The sequence below is a fragment of the Xyrauchen texanus genome, chromosome 2 (genome assembly GCF_025860055.1).
Source record: "Xyrauchen texanus isolate HMW12.3.18 chromosome 2, RBS_HiC_50CHRs, whole genome shotgun sequence".
Classification (NCBI taxonomy): domain Eukaryota; kingdom Metazoa; phylum Chordata; class Actinopteri; order Cypriniformes; family Catostomidae; genus Xyrauchen; species Xyrauchen texanus.
In genome coordinates, this window is record NC_068277.1 from 15,308,310 (window position 1) to 15,321,379 (window position 13,070).

Below are 13,070 nucleotides of genomic sequence, written 5' to 3' on the forward strand. Positions count from 1 at the left end.
TTAAGGCCTCTTGCTGGGTAACACACCACATATGACCCTGAATTAAACCCTGTGACACTGGTGTGATCATATTATAAGACAATTTTGTGAGTTAACCTTATTTGTTGTTCTAACTCTGTTTATCTATTGGATAGTTTTCATACTGCCTTCAACTCAAGAGATGAAATGCAGAAATATGGAAATGATAGTAAATTGACGGCTAATTATTGTCATTAAATTAAAAATATTGCACAAATCTAGGCTAAATTGATTGTTTTTATGGACGGTTTGAAGTCACAGATAAAGATTTATAACATGTCCTTTCATCCAAGGTTGTTTAATGTTCTTAGCATGCAACTAGTAGCAAAAATGTTCCAATGTAAATGCAATAACAGATACTATCGCAAGCCACCAAGCCTTCATTACGCCCCCTTGTACACATGACATTCCATATGAGAAGAGGTCATTTCTGCAGCCATCTATTGAATCCTTTCAGGAGCACCTGGGTCCATGAAAAGATAGATCAAATAGTGTCCTTGCACGTTGATGCCCGTAGGGACCATAGGGCAAGCTTGGGGACTCATCCAGACCTGATTATAATGGCACATCAAATGTGTCCCTGAATGGGTCCTCTTTGTGCACATTCTATCAAGTTTTGATCTCCTTTTTTCTAAGGCCGTGTGGGGCATCAAAAGGCCTGCTCCTTCAAAAGAAGGTCCCTTCAAAGTTGTGTGTACATTCATGGCAATGCCATATGTGAAGCCACCTATTTTCTAATCACTTGTCTGTCTGTTGCTGTCATGTTGGCTGAATGCCAGGGAAAATAAATGCATGAGAGCAAACTGAAAACATTGCTGTAAGGCAATTATGGCTATCTGGCTATCTATCTTATGGCTGTTTGCATAGATACAGACAGATTTAATAAACTAAAAAGTAGCCAATGATGGTTACTATGCATATTTATTAAATAAATGTAACAAGATTAAGACTTGTTCAAATTTGCCAGCTATGGCCAGAGCCTAAAAGAGAAGCAGAAATCTAACGTAACTGAACATTTAAAAAATGTGTCATAGCACCTAATAATTCAGAATTATTATTTTTGTATTTTATTTTATTATAATGTGTTTTTTGTTTTTTTTTGTTTTTTGCAAATGCATATTTTTACAGTGTAATTAGTTTGATCTATTATTGAACTATGGAGATAAAACACAAGACAATTAAACAAACTTGTTCTTGAATGTGTACAGGACCTCTCTGAAATATTATATAATGAAAAGGCCTTCAAAAGATGAACTGTCACTGTGTGAAAGGCAGTATGCTTTTTATAAACCTAGTAAGAAATGAAGCAATATTCTGTTTGAAGACATTAACAATGTGATCACAGACACAAACTGCAAAACAAAAACTGTTCAACACTACCATAAAGAGGAAGAATTATATCTAAAAAATAAAACCTATGCATAGGCTATCATTGCAAAGTGACCAAAAATATAAAAATAATTAACACATGCAAATTAAAATAACAGAGGTTTAAATTGACCAAATACACCAAACTCACAATCTTTGCAATGGGATAGACAAAGAGGACGATGGATATTGAAATCTTAAACACGTAGCCTATTTGCAACTCAACATCTGTAACACACTGAAAAGTTTCGAACAGAGAAAGAACAAGAGGACGAAAAATAATATCACTGAATTATAGCCCTTGATTTAGTCTCCAGCCATGAAATATTTCACAGATTTTCTTAACAACAAAGAACAGAAACTAAAGAATGAAAAAACACGATTAATGTAATAAATGATGAAAACTACCTGTTGCTTCGTCCAGTCATGTCTTCGGCACTCACTCCCACGCTAACACACACAGATGACATTTTATCAACATGGTTACAAACAGAGAAAATGTGAAAGCTACACACTGTGAAAACGATGTCTTGCTCCATCGGTTCCTCTTCTCAGCAGTATCTTTTCATCTCCAGCACAACAGTGCTTTTTTAGTGTTATCTTATCTCTGCATAATGTCTCAGCGTGTTTCGGCTTCGTTCAGCACCATGTGCTGTGAACAGCTCTAGTTTTCATCCTGTAAGAGCTTCTTAAAGGCGAGGTCGGTTCCACCGACAGGTGGCCCTTCAAATTCATGAACGTCAGTGACGTCACCGCGATTGGGATGCGGGGAAAAAAACGTCGATTAGGATAATGGAAAAAAAAAAAAATATATATATATATATATATATATATATATATATATATATATATAAAATTAAATATAATTCATGCTATATTATAATGCATGTATATTAAAAAGGCATTACAAAATGAATAATACAATATAATATAAATAACATAAAGTGTTTTATATTATTTATCCTATTATTTTATATATTATAATAATAATATTGTTAGAAAATCAGAATTAAAGGCATGATATAATTAATCATCTAAATTACTTCAAAGTTGTCCACACAGTATCTATAACTGATCCAAATGGTTTTATGATGTATCATAAAGGCTACAATCAAACAATATATAAGTTCACTATCAAGGCCCTTGTCTGAAATGAACATTACATACATTGTTAGTTATTTGTGAATAACATGTTTTTTGTGGTCCCAAAATTGGGCATTTACCACCCTCCAGCTGTTACCAACAAATTATTTCACTAATTACTAATTGAGCAATCAGTAGTGGTTTGTTTTTATTTCTTGATTATTATAATACTATTAATACTGGGTAAGATTTCAAGAGGATTGCGCTCAAGTATTAAACAGGCACACTTTAATCTACCACTATAATCCACTAATTACCTTTATGCCCCCAAAGAGTTTTTCACTCTCATTAATTTCATCAGATTATGGAGACGTTTTTCTCCCCTTGTTGTAAAAAAATAAAGGAAAAGTATATTTATATCTACATATAAATGCATCGACGCAGTGTTTGTAAAAAACACACTTTTATTGGCATATAAGAAAATCTTATAGAATAATTTACAACAAGCCACTGAAGTAGAATGACTTCATGGCCAACCCTGAAGTCTGCTGTGGTGGCCGAGAGCTCTATCCACCCTAAGTGAATGCAACACTGACATGCAGGTCATTTACATTTTGTAATTTAGCAGATGCTTTATTGAAAGCGAATTACAAATGAGGTGCATATCAAGCAATTTGTCATAAAAAAAGTCAACAATATCTACAGTATCGCACTGCCAAGTTCTCAATGTGGATGGAGTATTATAGAAGATTCTTATTATTATTTTAAATATTGTTAAACATTAAATAAGTGCATGGAAGAGCAAGATTTTGTGGAGGGTTGAATCTCATTCCACCACAGAGGAACAGAGGAATTGAATGATTGTGAAATAGTTTTTGTGCCCCTATGCAACTGCACCACCAGGCACCGCTCGTTCATTGACTGCAGAGAGCGAGTTGGGACATAGATCATGAAGAGTTATTTGAAGTAAGAGAGTGCTTTTCTACATGCTGTTCTAAACGCCAAAGTCAAAGCCATGAATTTGATACGGGCAGCTTCAGGTAACCAGTGGAGTGAAATCAAGACTGGGGAGCCCTCTTTGGCTGACTGAAGACGAGATGCGCTGTGCGTTCTGGATCATCTGCAGTGGCTTAATCGTGTCAGCTGGTAAGCCAGCCAAGAGGGCATTGCAGTAGTCCAGTCTTGAGATGACCAGAGCTTGGACCAGGAGCTGTGCTGCATATTCACTCAGGAAAGGTCTGATTTTCCTGATGTTGTAAAATGTGAACCTGCAAGACCAGGAGATGTGGGCAGTGAAGTTAAGCTGGTCATCTACCAAAACTCCCGGGGTAAGAGCGGCACTGGTTGGGGTTAGTGTAGTTGAACCAAGAACCTGGGTCCCAGTAAACATGCTAAAAAGTGTTTTGAGAAAATGGGATGGTAACTTTGAAATGGTCATAGTTGGATGTCAGACTTGCATAACAATGAAAAAGTTTAAACAGAAAAAAAACAGAACAAGAGGTTTACATTAACTCATGTCCTACACAGATAACCTCTTATCCACACATATATAGTCCTGTTACAAAATGAAACTCAGAAAGCAAGGGCAGTCAGCAGCATGCATTGAAGTTCCCCTCCCCTTCCCTTTTGTTTGGTGCCCAGAGGTAACCATGACAACCAGCATCATAAAGCAACCAGTAATGTAAGACATGTTTGCAAGTGACTGTCAGTCTATCTAAACATGGATGTGTCTTATGGCATCCTTGTGGAAAATAAATGAAAACAAACAAAACAAACAATTACATTAACAATTGTCACATAATATGGTGCTAGAGCCCTCTGCAGTCTGTGCTTGCATGACAGTGTATAACAAATAGGGACAGCAAAAGATTGTGTGCAATAACTGTATGTAAACATACACATTTGATGTGGGAAATACGAGTGCTGTCAGTGTCAGTGTCTGCTTCGAGTAGATCAAGCAATGCAACAATTTTTGTAGTCTAGTCATGTTCCTTAGCAACAGAAATCTTTCATTTTGATGGCTAATCATCCAAGCAATCCCTCATTGGACCTTTTAGACAAACCAAATGCTGCATTTGGAGAGTTTGTTTTGCTGACAATTTATTGAACTGATGTGTGCAGGATTTTCCTAAGATGTTTTTTTTGTCACTCGGTCACAATAATACTCTGCTTGGGTACAGTGACTTGACACTTGACACTTTTGCAGGACTGTGAAAAACATGCTTTGGTAAACATTGCAAAAAACAGTGCTTGAAAAGTGCACTCAGTAATATTTTTTTTATGTAGTGATTTCCAGTTGTTTTGGAACTATACTGACACCTTGCAGTGTTGATGCTGCATCATGTAAAAGCAATAGTTTTTTGTTATTGGTGCCATTAAAAAATACACTGCAGTCAGCCATGATTAATTTACTCTGAGCAAAAGTGTACAATATTAGGGGGAAATGTAGTATTCAGCTGGTCATGTGATTTCAACATTGTGACGCAGCCCTATTCCATGAAAAGTAACTGATATCACAGGAGTCTTTATCTCTACACCCCCAGATCATCACTGATCTTCCACCTGGTCGTCTAATGTTTAAACGGAGACCAGCAGAGGCCTTCAAGCCACAGTGTCTCACACCCACTGTGAAATTTGGTGGAGGATCGGTGATGATCTGGGGGTGCTTCAGCAAGGCTGCAGTCAGACATATTCGTCTTTGTGAAGGACGCATGAATCAAGCCACGTAGCTTAGGCTACAAGGTTATCCTGGAAGAAAACTTGATTCCATCTGCTCTGACAATGTTCACTAACTCTGAGTACTGATTTATCCAATAGGACAATGCTCCATGCCACACAGCCAGGTCAATCAAGGTCTGGATGGATGACCACAGGATCAAGACCCTGCAGCCCAATCTTTGGGAAGGGGGTCGTAATGGCAGTTCAAATGAATGCACAGGTAAATAAAAAAGTATATTCAATGTGGGGATGCCACGGTGTGAGTTTTTGATGGTTAGATTATGTTTGGATAAGACTACTGAGAAAAAAATTGTGGTTAACAGGTTTTACGATTATTTGCCTTTTTTTTATTATGCAACAGCACTGATGTAAAAAATGCATATCATATAACAATTGTATAAACGTCTAATTGGACGTATTTCTGGGGGATATGTGGACACCAAGGGAAGCCCTATAACAAGAAAACTGATAAGCACACACACACACACACACACACACACACACACACACACACACACACACACACACACACACACACACACACACACACACACACACAAAGGAGGTAATAAGAGACGCTCCAATCTAGGGCACAACACCGCTTATGCGCATCCCGAGCTCAGTGATGTGCTTAAGTGTAAACAGAGTGCTTCAAAAGTGTACATGTAAGATTATTGTGGGTGCGCAACATGTAGTTCATGGCATTACATTTTTTTTTTCTTCTGCATCAGTTTATTAAAGCAACCCATTGTCTGTCAGACACCCCAACATAAGGAGTCGGCAAACAGACTCTGTCCACCTTACAAATAAACATTTGGACTATGAATAATAACAGGAACATTGCTTACAGCAGCAGGCAATTTAAAGTCCGATCATGACTAAAATTCACATTTATTGTTGAATGCAGTGAATTTGTACAGAAGCAATGCTTTAAATAATGATAACAATTTCAGTCGCAACGTTTCAAGTTTACACGCTGATAGTAACACACAAATGTAAATGCTTTCAGCACGTTTAAACAATATAAAAAGTGGAATCTTTATTTAATCACAAATAAAATATTAAACTTACTATTTTGTTGTTGGATGACTAGTCGAGCATCCTGTCCCATTTGTTGGACGTGTTTCTATATATATATATATATATATATATATATATATATATATATATATATATATATATATATATATATATATATACTGGTGGCCAAAAGTTTGGAATAATGTACAGATTTTGCTCTTATGGAAAGAAATTGGTACTTTTATTCACCAAAGTGTCATTCAACTGATCACAATAGTCGGGACATTAATACTATACAATTTGAAAAAAAATTCAGAACTTCTTAAATTACTTCAAATAATTATCATCAAAAAATTCAACCACGTGCAGTAATGAGCTTTGCAGATCCTTGGCATTCTAGCTGTAAGTTTGTCCAGATATTCAGGTGACATTTCACCCCACACTTCCTGTAGCACTTGCTATAGATGTGGCTGTCTTGTCGGGCACTTCTCACACACCTTACAGTCTAGATGATCCCACAAATGCTCAATGGAGTTAAGATCGATAACACTCTTGTCCAATTATCTGTTGTCCAATATCTGTTTCTTTGCCCACTCTAAACTTTTCTGGTTAAAAATGGCTTTTTCTTTGCAATTCCTCACATAAGGTCTACACCCCTGAAGCTGTCAGCTGAGGACACATGAGGTGTCTATTTCCCAAACTAGAGACTCTGTTGTACATATCCTCTTGTTTAGTTGTATCTGGGCTTTCCACCTCTATTTCTGTCCTTGTTAGAGCCAGTTGTCCTTTGTCTTTGAAGACTGTAGTGTACACCTTTGTATGAAATCTTCATTTCTTTTGGGCAATTTCAAGCATTGTATAGCCTTCATGCCTCAAAACAATGATTTACTAATGGGTTTCTAGAGAAAGCTGTTTCTCTTTTTGCCATTTTTGGCCTAATAGACTTTAAGACATGCCAGTCTATTTCAGCTGTGTTTGATATAATGAGAAGTTATTTTCTAGGACCAAATTAGCAGTTTCCTCTTGGCTGCTGGAAATGGGGCCTGTCTATATTTGATAAAAAATGACTTTTTTCAAATAGTGATGATGTTTTTTACATCAGTAATGTCCTGACTATACTTTGTGATCAGTTAAATGCCACTTTGGTGAATTAAAGTACCAATTAACTTACGAAACAGCAAAATCTGTAAATTATTCCAAATATATTCCAAACATTTGGCCACCAGTTAATGTATGTATATATATATATATATATATATATATATATATATATATATATATATATATATATATATATATATATATATAGTTATTATCATTATTATTATTATTATTATTATTAACATCATTTATTACATTTTGCTAATGCTAGTTGAAGCTGAAATATGTATCTGCATAATTTTTTTGCATAATTCCAAACAGAATTGCAAAAATAAAAATTGTTTTTAAAACTGCTTTCTGAATATGCCTTCCATCTACCGTTGGTCAAACATAGAGATTGTCCACTTGTTGAGTAACGTTATTGGGGCAAGTCTAAGTGGGGCGCAACAGAAATGTTTTTGTGAAAATTAACCTATGAATAGCTTACTAATAGATGTCTCTGTACATTAATAATATCATGATAATAATCATGATTATTACAGTGGGGCGCATGGTATTAAGATGGGATTGTAGAAAGTATTTTAACACCAAAAATGTTAAATACTTCAGCTTTAATCAAATACAGTTGTTCACTGTTAGTTCATGTTAGTTCATAGTGCATTAACTAATGTTAACATTTACAACTTTTGATTTTAAAAATGTATTACTACGAACTGTATATGGTGAAATTACATTAACCAAGACTTATAAATTATGTATAAGTATTGTTCATTGTTAGTTCATATTAACTAATGTTGTTAACTAATGTTAACAATGAAACCTTATTGTTAAGATTTATCAAATAATCATTAAATGAGTATACATATTAAATTATATTATTGTTTTAATAATTTAATAATGTAATTATTTTACTAATTAAATAAACATTTAGTGAATCAAACAATTATTTGTGGATCATTCTGAATATCTTAATATTCAGAGACAGGGCCCACTTTCAGAATGTAAAATTGTATGAATCTGTCATTGAACAGCCAATATTGATATGTGCCCCTGAGGAGGCTACAAAATATGTTTTTCTCTTAAGGGCATGAGTTCAGCAAGTACAAAAAGTACTCATTAATATAATGTTTGAAAAATTATTGCCTGCCCCTGGCTTTTATATTATTCATCATATCATCTAAAAAATACCTTACATACGGTTGTGTCTCATTATGCTTTATGCTGCTGTTTACGTTCACTACGGTAAACTCAGCAGCTTTACAATCTTCTCCTGCTCTTCGTCTTTAGAACAAAGGTGCTATTCAATGCAGCAGCACAGGTAAGAGCATCCAAATGGAGCTCAAGTGGGCACTATAGGCTTCTTGACTAAATATCCAATGAGCATTCTAATCTTCCATTCTCTGCCTCCTATTACATTTTGATAATGTACCTTCGCCATCAGCTGCTAAAAGCCTGAGCGAGGAGAGGGAGGGGTGTTACAGGACATTTTTTGGATGAAAACAAAAAGGGAAAGAGTTCGTCTTCAAGATGCTGGTAGGGCATATTACACTTCAACAGTTTCTAAAGTCCTGTGATCCAAAAAAAAAAAAAAAAAAGCCACAAAATCTGAAAAATATTCAGCAATGAACATATCACAGATCTTCCAACGTTGTCTTCTTCTTTTTTATTTCCTTTTTTCCCCCCATGCCCACAGCCTGTCATTATAGAAAATTACAATTATTATGTCTACATTCATTCGAAGCGGATAACTGGATGGAAGCCCTTTGTCAAGCACTCAAGCCATACATGGAGCTGTGTTTCCTGCTTTTAATACTCTTATATTTTCCTACTTGAATTTTTGAAGGAGAAATTTTTGAAGAAAAATGACTGCTGTAAGATGCTGTTTCAATTAGTGTTTTTTGTGGAACTTGTTGCATTAGTCTGATTTTCGCTCTTATTAAGCAAAAAAATCAGAAAACAGTCAATTCAAGTCAAGTCATTCCTCTGGTTTTAATATATATGTGGGTGAATCTCACAAAAACACACCAGGCCACATTTCACCCCAAAATCAAAAGAAATAATATTTTGCATAAAAGAAATTAAGTCTTTTTAATGACCTTTTTTGCATTGTAACATTATATACATGACATATGTGGTTAGATGTTTTAAATCTCTACATTCACATTCTTCTTTTGATTATATTGATTCAAATTCTTTGTGCATATCACCACCTACTGGGCAGGGAGGTGAATTTATAGTAAAAAAGGACTTAAACGTTTATCTGTTATCTGTCTGGAGTCTTATGGAGTCTTTTTAGGCTACCTTTATAAGCTTTATGGACCTTCAAAGTTCTGGTCACCATTCACTTGCATTGTATGAAGAGATGAGGTATTCTTCTAAAAATCTTTGTTTGTGTATCAGCAGAAGAAAGAAAGTAATACACATCTAGGATGGCATGAAGGTGAATAAATGATGAGAGACTTTTAATTTTTAGGTGAACTATCCCTTTAAGTTTAAATTGCACTGTACATTACAATTTAAAATATTTTTTTCCCCATTACAATAATGAAAGTGTGATTTTATTGAATTATGTTAATGAGAATGCAAAAAATCTTCAAGGTCCAAATAACAGATTTCATTTTATTTTATCTTTTTATTTTTTGTCACATGGAAATGTTAAGTAGTCTGACAGCTTGCGGGAAGTCTGGCTGTTAAATAAGAGACGGTGTTCACAACAGTGTTACAAAATGTGTAATTATTCAAAGGATTTGGACAAACTGTTCCAGGTAAAATATGTATGTGGCTTTCATATGATTACTGTACCTCCTCTATATATCCTATAAGTGTGCAATTAAATGGAGAATGCATATTTTGATTGCAAATTCTATGCAGATATCCTGCAGTGTATAAAAGTGTGTGCTACTAATATGTGCAAATTGATGCCCAAGTAGCTCTCATGATATGGTTCCCAGGGTTACTTGGGTCTAGGTCATGAATGTCTCCAAATCCATCAGTAATATTTAAAGACATTTACAACCTCAAATCTGAAAAAGTTGGGACAGGATGAAAAATGCCAATAAAAACCAAAAGGAGTGATTTGTATATTATAGTCACCCTTTGCTATATTGAAAGCACTACAACTAAACATTATGTGATGTTTTACCTTCTGAATTTCATTTTTTTTTTTTTTTTTTTTGTACAGTAATTTCAAATAAGATGATTGCAACACACTCCAAAAAAGCTGAGATAGTCGAGTGTTTACAACTGTAAAACATCACCATTTCTTCTAATAACACTTATTAAGCATTTGGGCACTGACAAGTTTGTTAAGTTTAGAAGTGGAATTTCCCCCATTCATCCATTATGCAGGTTTTAGCGGTACAATTGTATGAGGTCTTCGTTGCCATATTGCGTGCTTCATAATGCACCATACATTCTCAACTGGAGGTGGTCAGCACTGCAGGCAGGCCAATCTAGCATCCACAATCTCTGCTTATTCAGCCAGTAGGCCTATGTGGATTGAAGTTGTCCTGCTGAAAATGCTGAGACGTTCCTGGAAAAGACGCTGCTGGGTGGCAGTATATTTGTACATCAGTGTGCATTAATCCAACATTTGTACATCTGTCTGCATTAATGGTGCCCTCACAGATGTGCGAGTTACCCATAAAAAATAGAAACAAAACAACACAATTCCACTGTTCTGCTGTCCATCTAAGATGAGACCGAGCCCAGAGAATTCGGCAGCACTTCTTGACAGTGTTGATGTAGGGCTTCTGCATCTGTGGATGCAGTGGCAAATGGTGTTGACTAACAAAGGTTTACTAAAGTAATCCCAAACCCATGTTCATGATATCCATTACAGATTAATTATGTTTTTAAAGACAGTGACGTCTGAGGGATCAAAGATCACACGCATTCAGAAGTGGTTTTCGTCTTGCCCTTTCCGCACCGAGATTTTATCATATTCCTGGAATCTATATTGTGCACTCTAGAGGGTGAAATACCCCAAATCATTCCAATCTGTCTTTGGGGAACAGAGTGGATACAATGACACCCGGGACGGAGAGGTTTGGCAACCTTGGTGTGCATACATGTTAAGTTTGTACAGAGATGATTTCACATTTAAAGAACTAAATTGTGCCAAAAAATAGCAATTGTGAGTGGGGTGGCCAATGGGGTCCACTAGCTCCTCCACTGTGACACGACTGCCTCACCTGTTTAACATCTCCTGTTTCACATCGCCTTGTTCTTTTAACTTGTCAAATTGTTATTAGTCTTAAATTACCCCTGTCCAAACTTTTTGGATTGTGTTCCAATCATCTGATTTGAAATTACTGTACATACATTAAAAAAAAAAAGTATTACAAGATAAAACATCATATAATGTTTAATTGTAGCAAAGGGTGAATATAATTTACAAATCACTCCTTTTTGTTTTCATTAGCATTTTTCATAATGTCCCAACTTTTTCGGAACTGGGGTTGTAGGTGAAGACAAAACCGGCTATCTTGGATCTATTTAAATATAATGTCCTTTTGTAACACTCTCATGAACAATTCTCTAGAAACCTTGGTTAAGCTGGTAGTGAAAGATTGTTTTATTTAGTTGTATGATCAAATTTGTTGGTTTGAGTAAGCCTTCCTTCATGTGTTTCTTCTCTATCAAGTACCAAAACCATCAAAATGAAACAAAATCCCAAGTGGAAATTGTAATTAGTGCAATCATTTCAGCTTTTTGTCACAATAGGTGATGCTTGAATGGTACCTTAATTAGGAGCAAATTGTATCTTAAAGTAATTACATAATTACCCATTAAAACTTTTAACTTCTTAGCTACTTCCAAGTGCATGTGTTGATTTGCTAAATATGTGGTTTAAAATGCGACCCATAGTTCAAAATAAATATGTATTAAGCAAAATGCAAAATGGTCATATTTACATTTATTGAAAATCAATTATCTGCTTTGTTCACATTTCAGCAATAAAAATGTAAAATGTATTTGTTAGAAGTTTTGGCTAATGTAAGGATCCCTATTGCTAATACAAACCACTAGCCTGACGATAGTTCACCCAAAAATGATCATTCTTTTATAATTTACTTACCCTCATGCCATCTCAAACTCATTGGACTTACTATCTTCTGTGGAACACAAAGATATATTGAAGAATGTATGTGTTTTTGTCCATTCAGTGTAGGTAAATGGGGTCCAAACTTTCAAACTCCAAAAAGGACATAATCCATGTCTTCTGAAGTGATACTATTGCTTTGGGTGAAAAACAGAAAGTCCTTATTCACAATAAATATTGACATCTGCAGTTTCCTTCATAAGAGAAGCTTGTTCACACTTCCACATGCTTGACGCATGCACAGCGGCATGTTTCTCACCCAGTGTAATTGTATCTGTTCAGAATACATGGTTTAAACCACTCAAGTCAAATATGGATCACTTTTGTGCTGCCTTTATGTCCTTTTTGAACTTGAACGTTTTGGACCCATCATACATCCTTCAAAATATCTTTATTTGTGTTCTGCTGAAGAAATGAATTCAAGTTTGAAACAGCATGAGGGTGAGTAAATGATGACAGAATAATAATTTTGGGGTGAACTATGCCTTTATGTATTAAACTCCACATGCTGCTAATGCACAATTTTTTCTGCATACAAAAATAAAAATGTTGTCTGTTGGATGGTAAAATGGGTATAAAGTCCTATAAATTTATATTGAAGGAGCCATATGGGACCAGAATATCAATAGAGTCTTAAGGGTGGTCTCTTCTAGGCCAG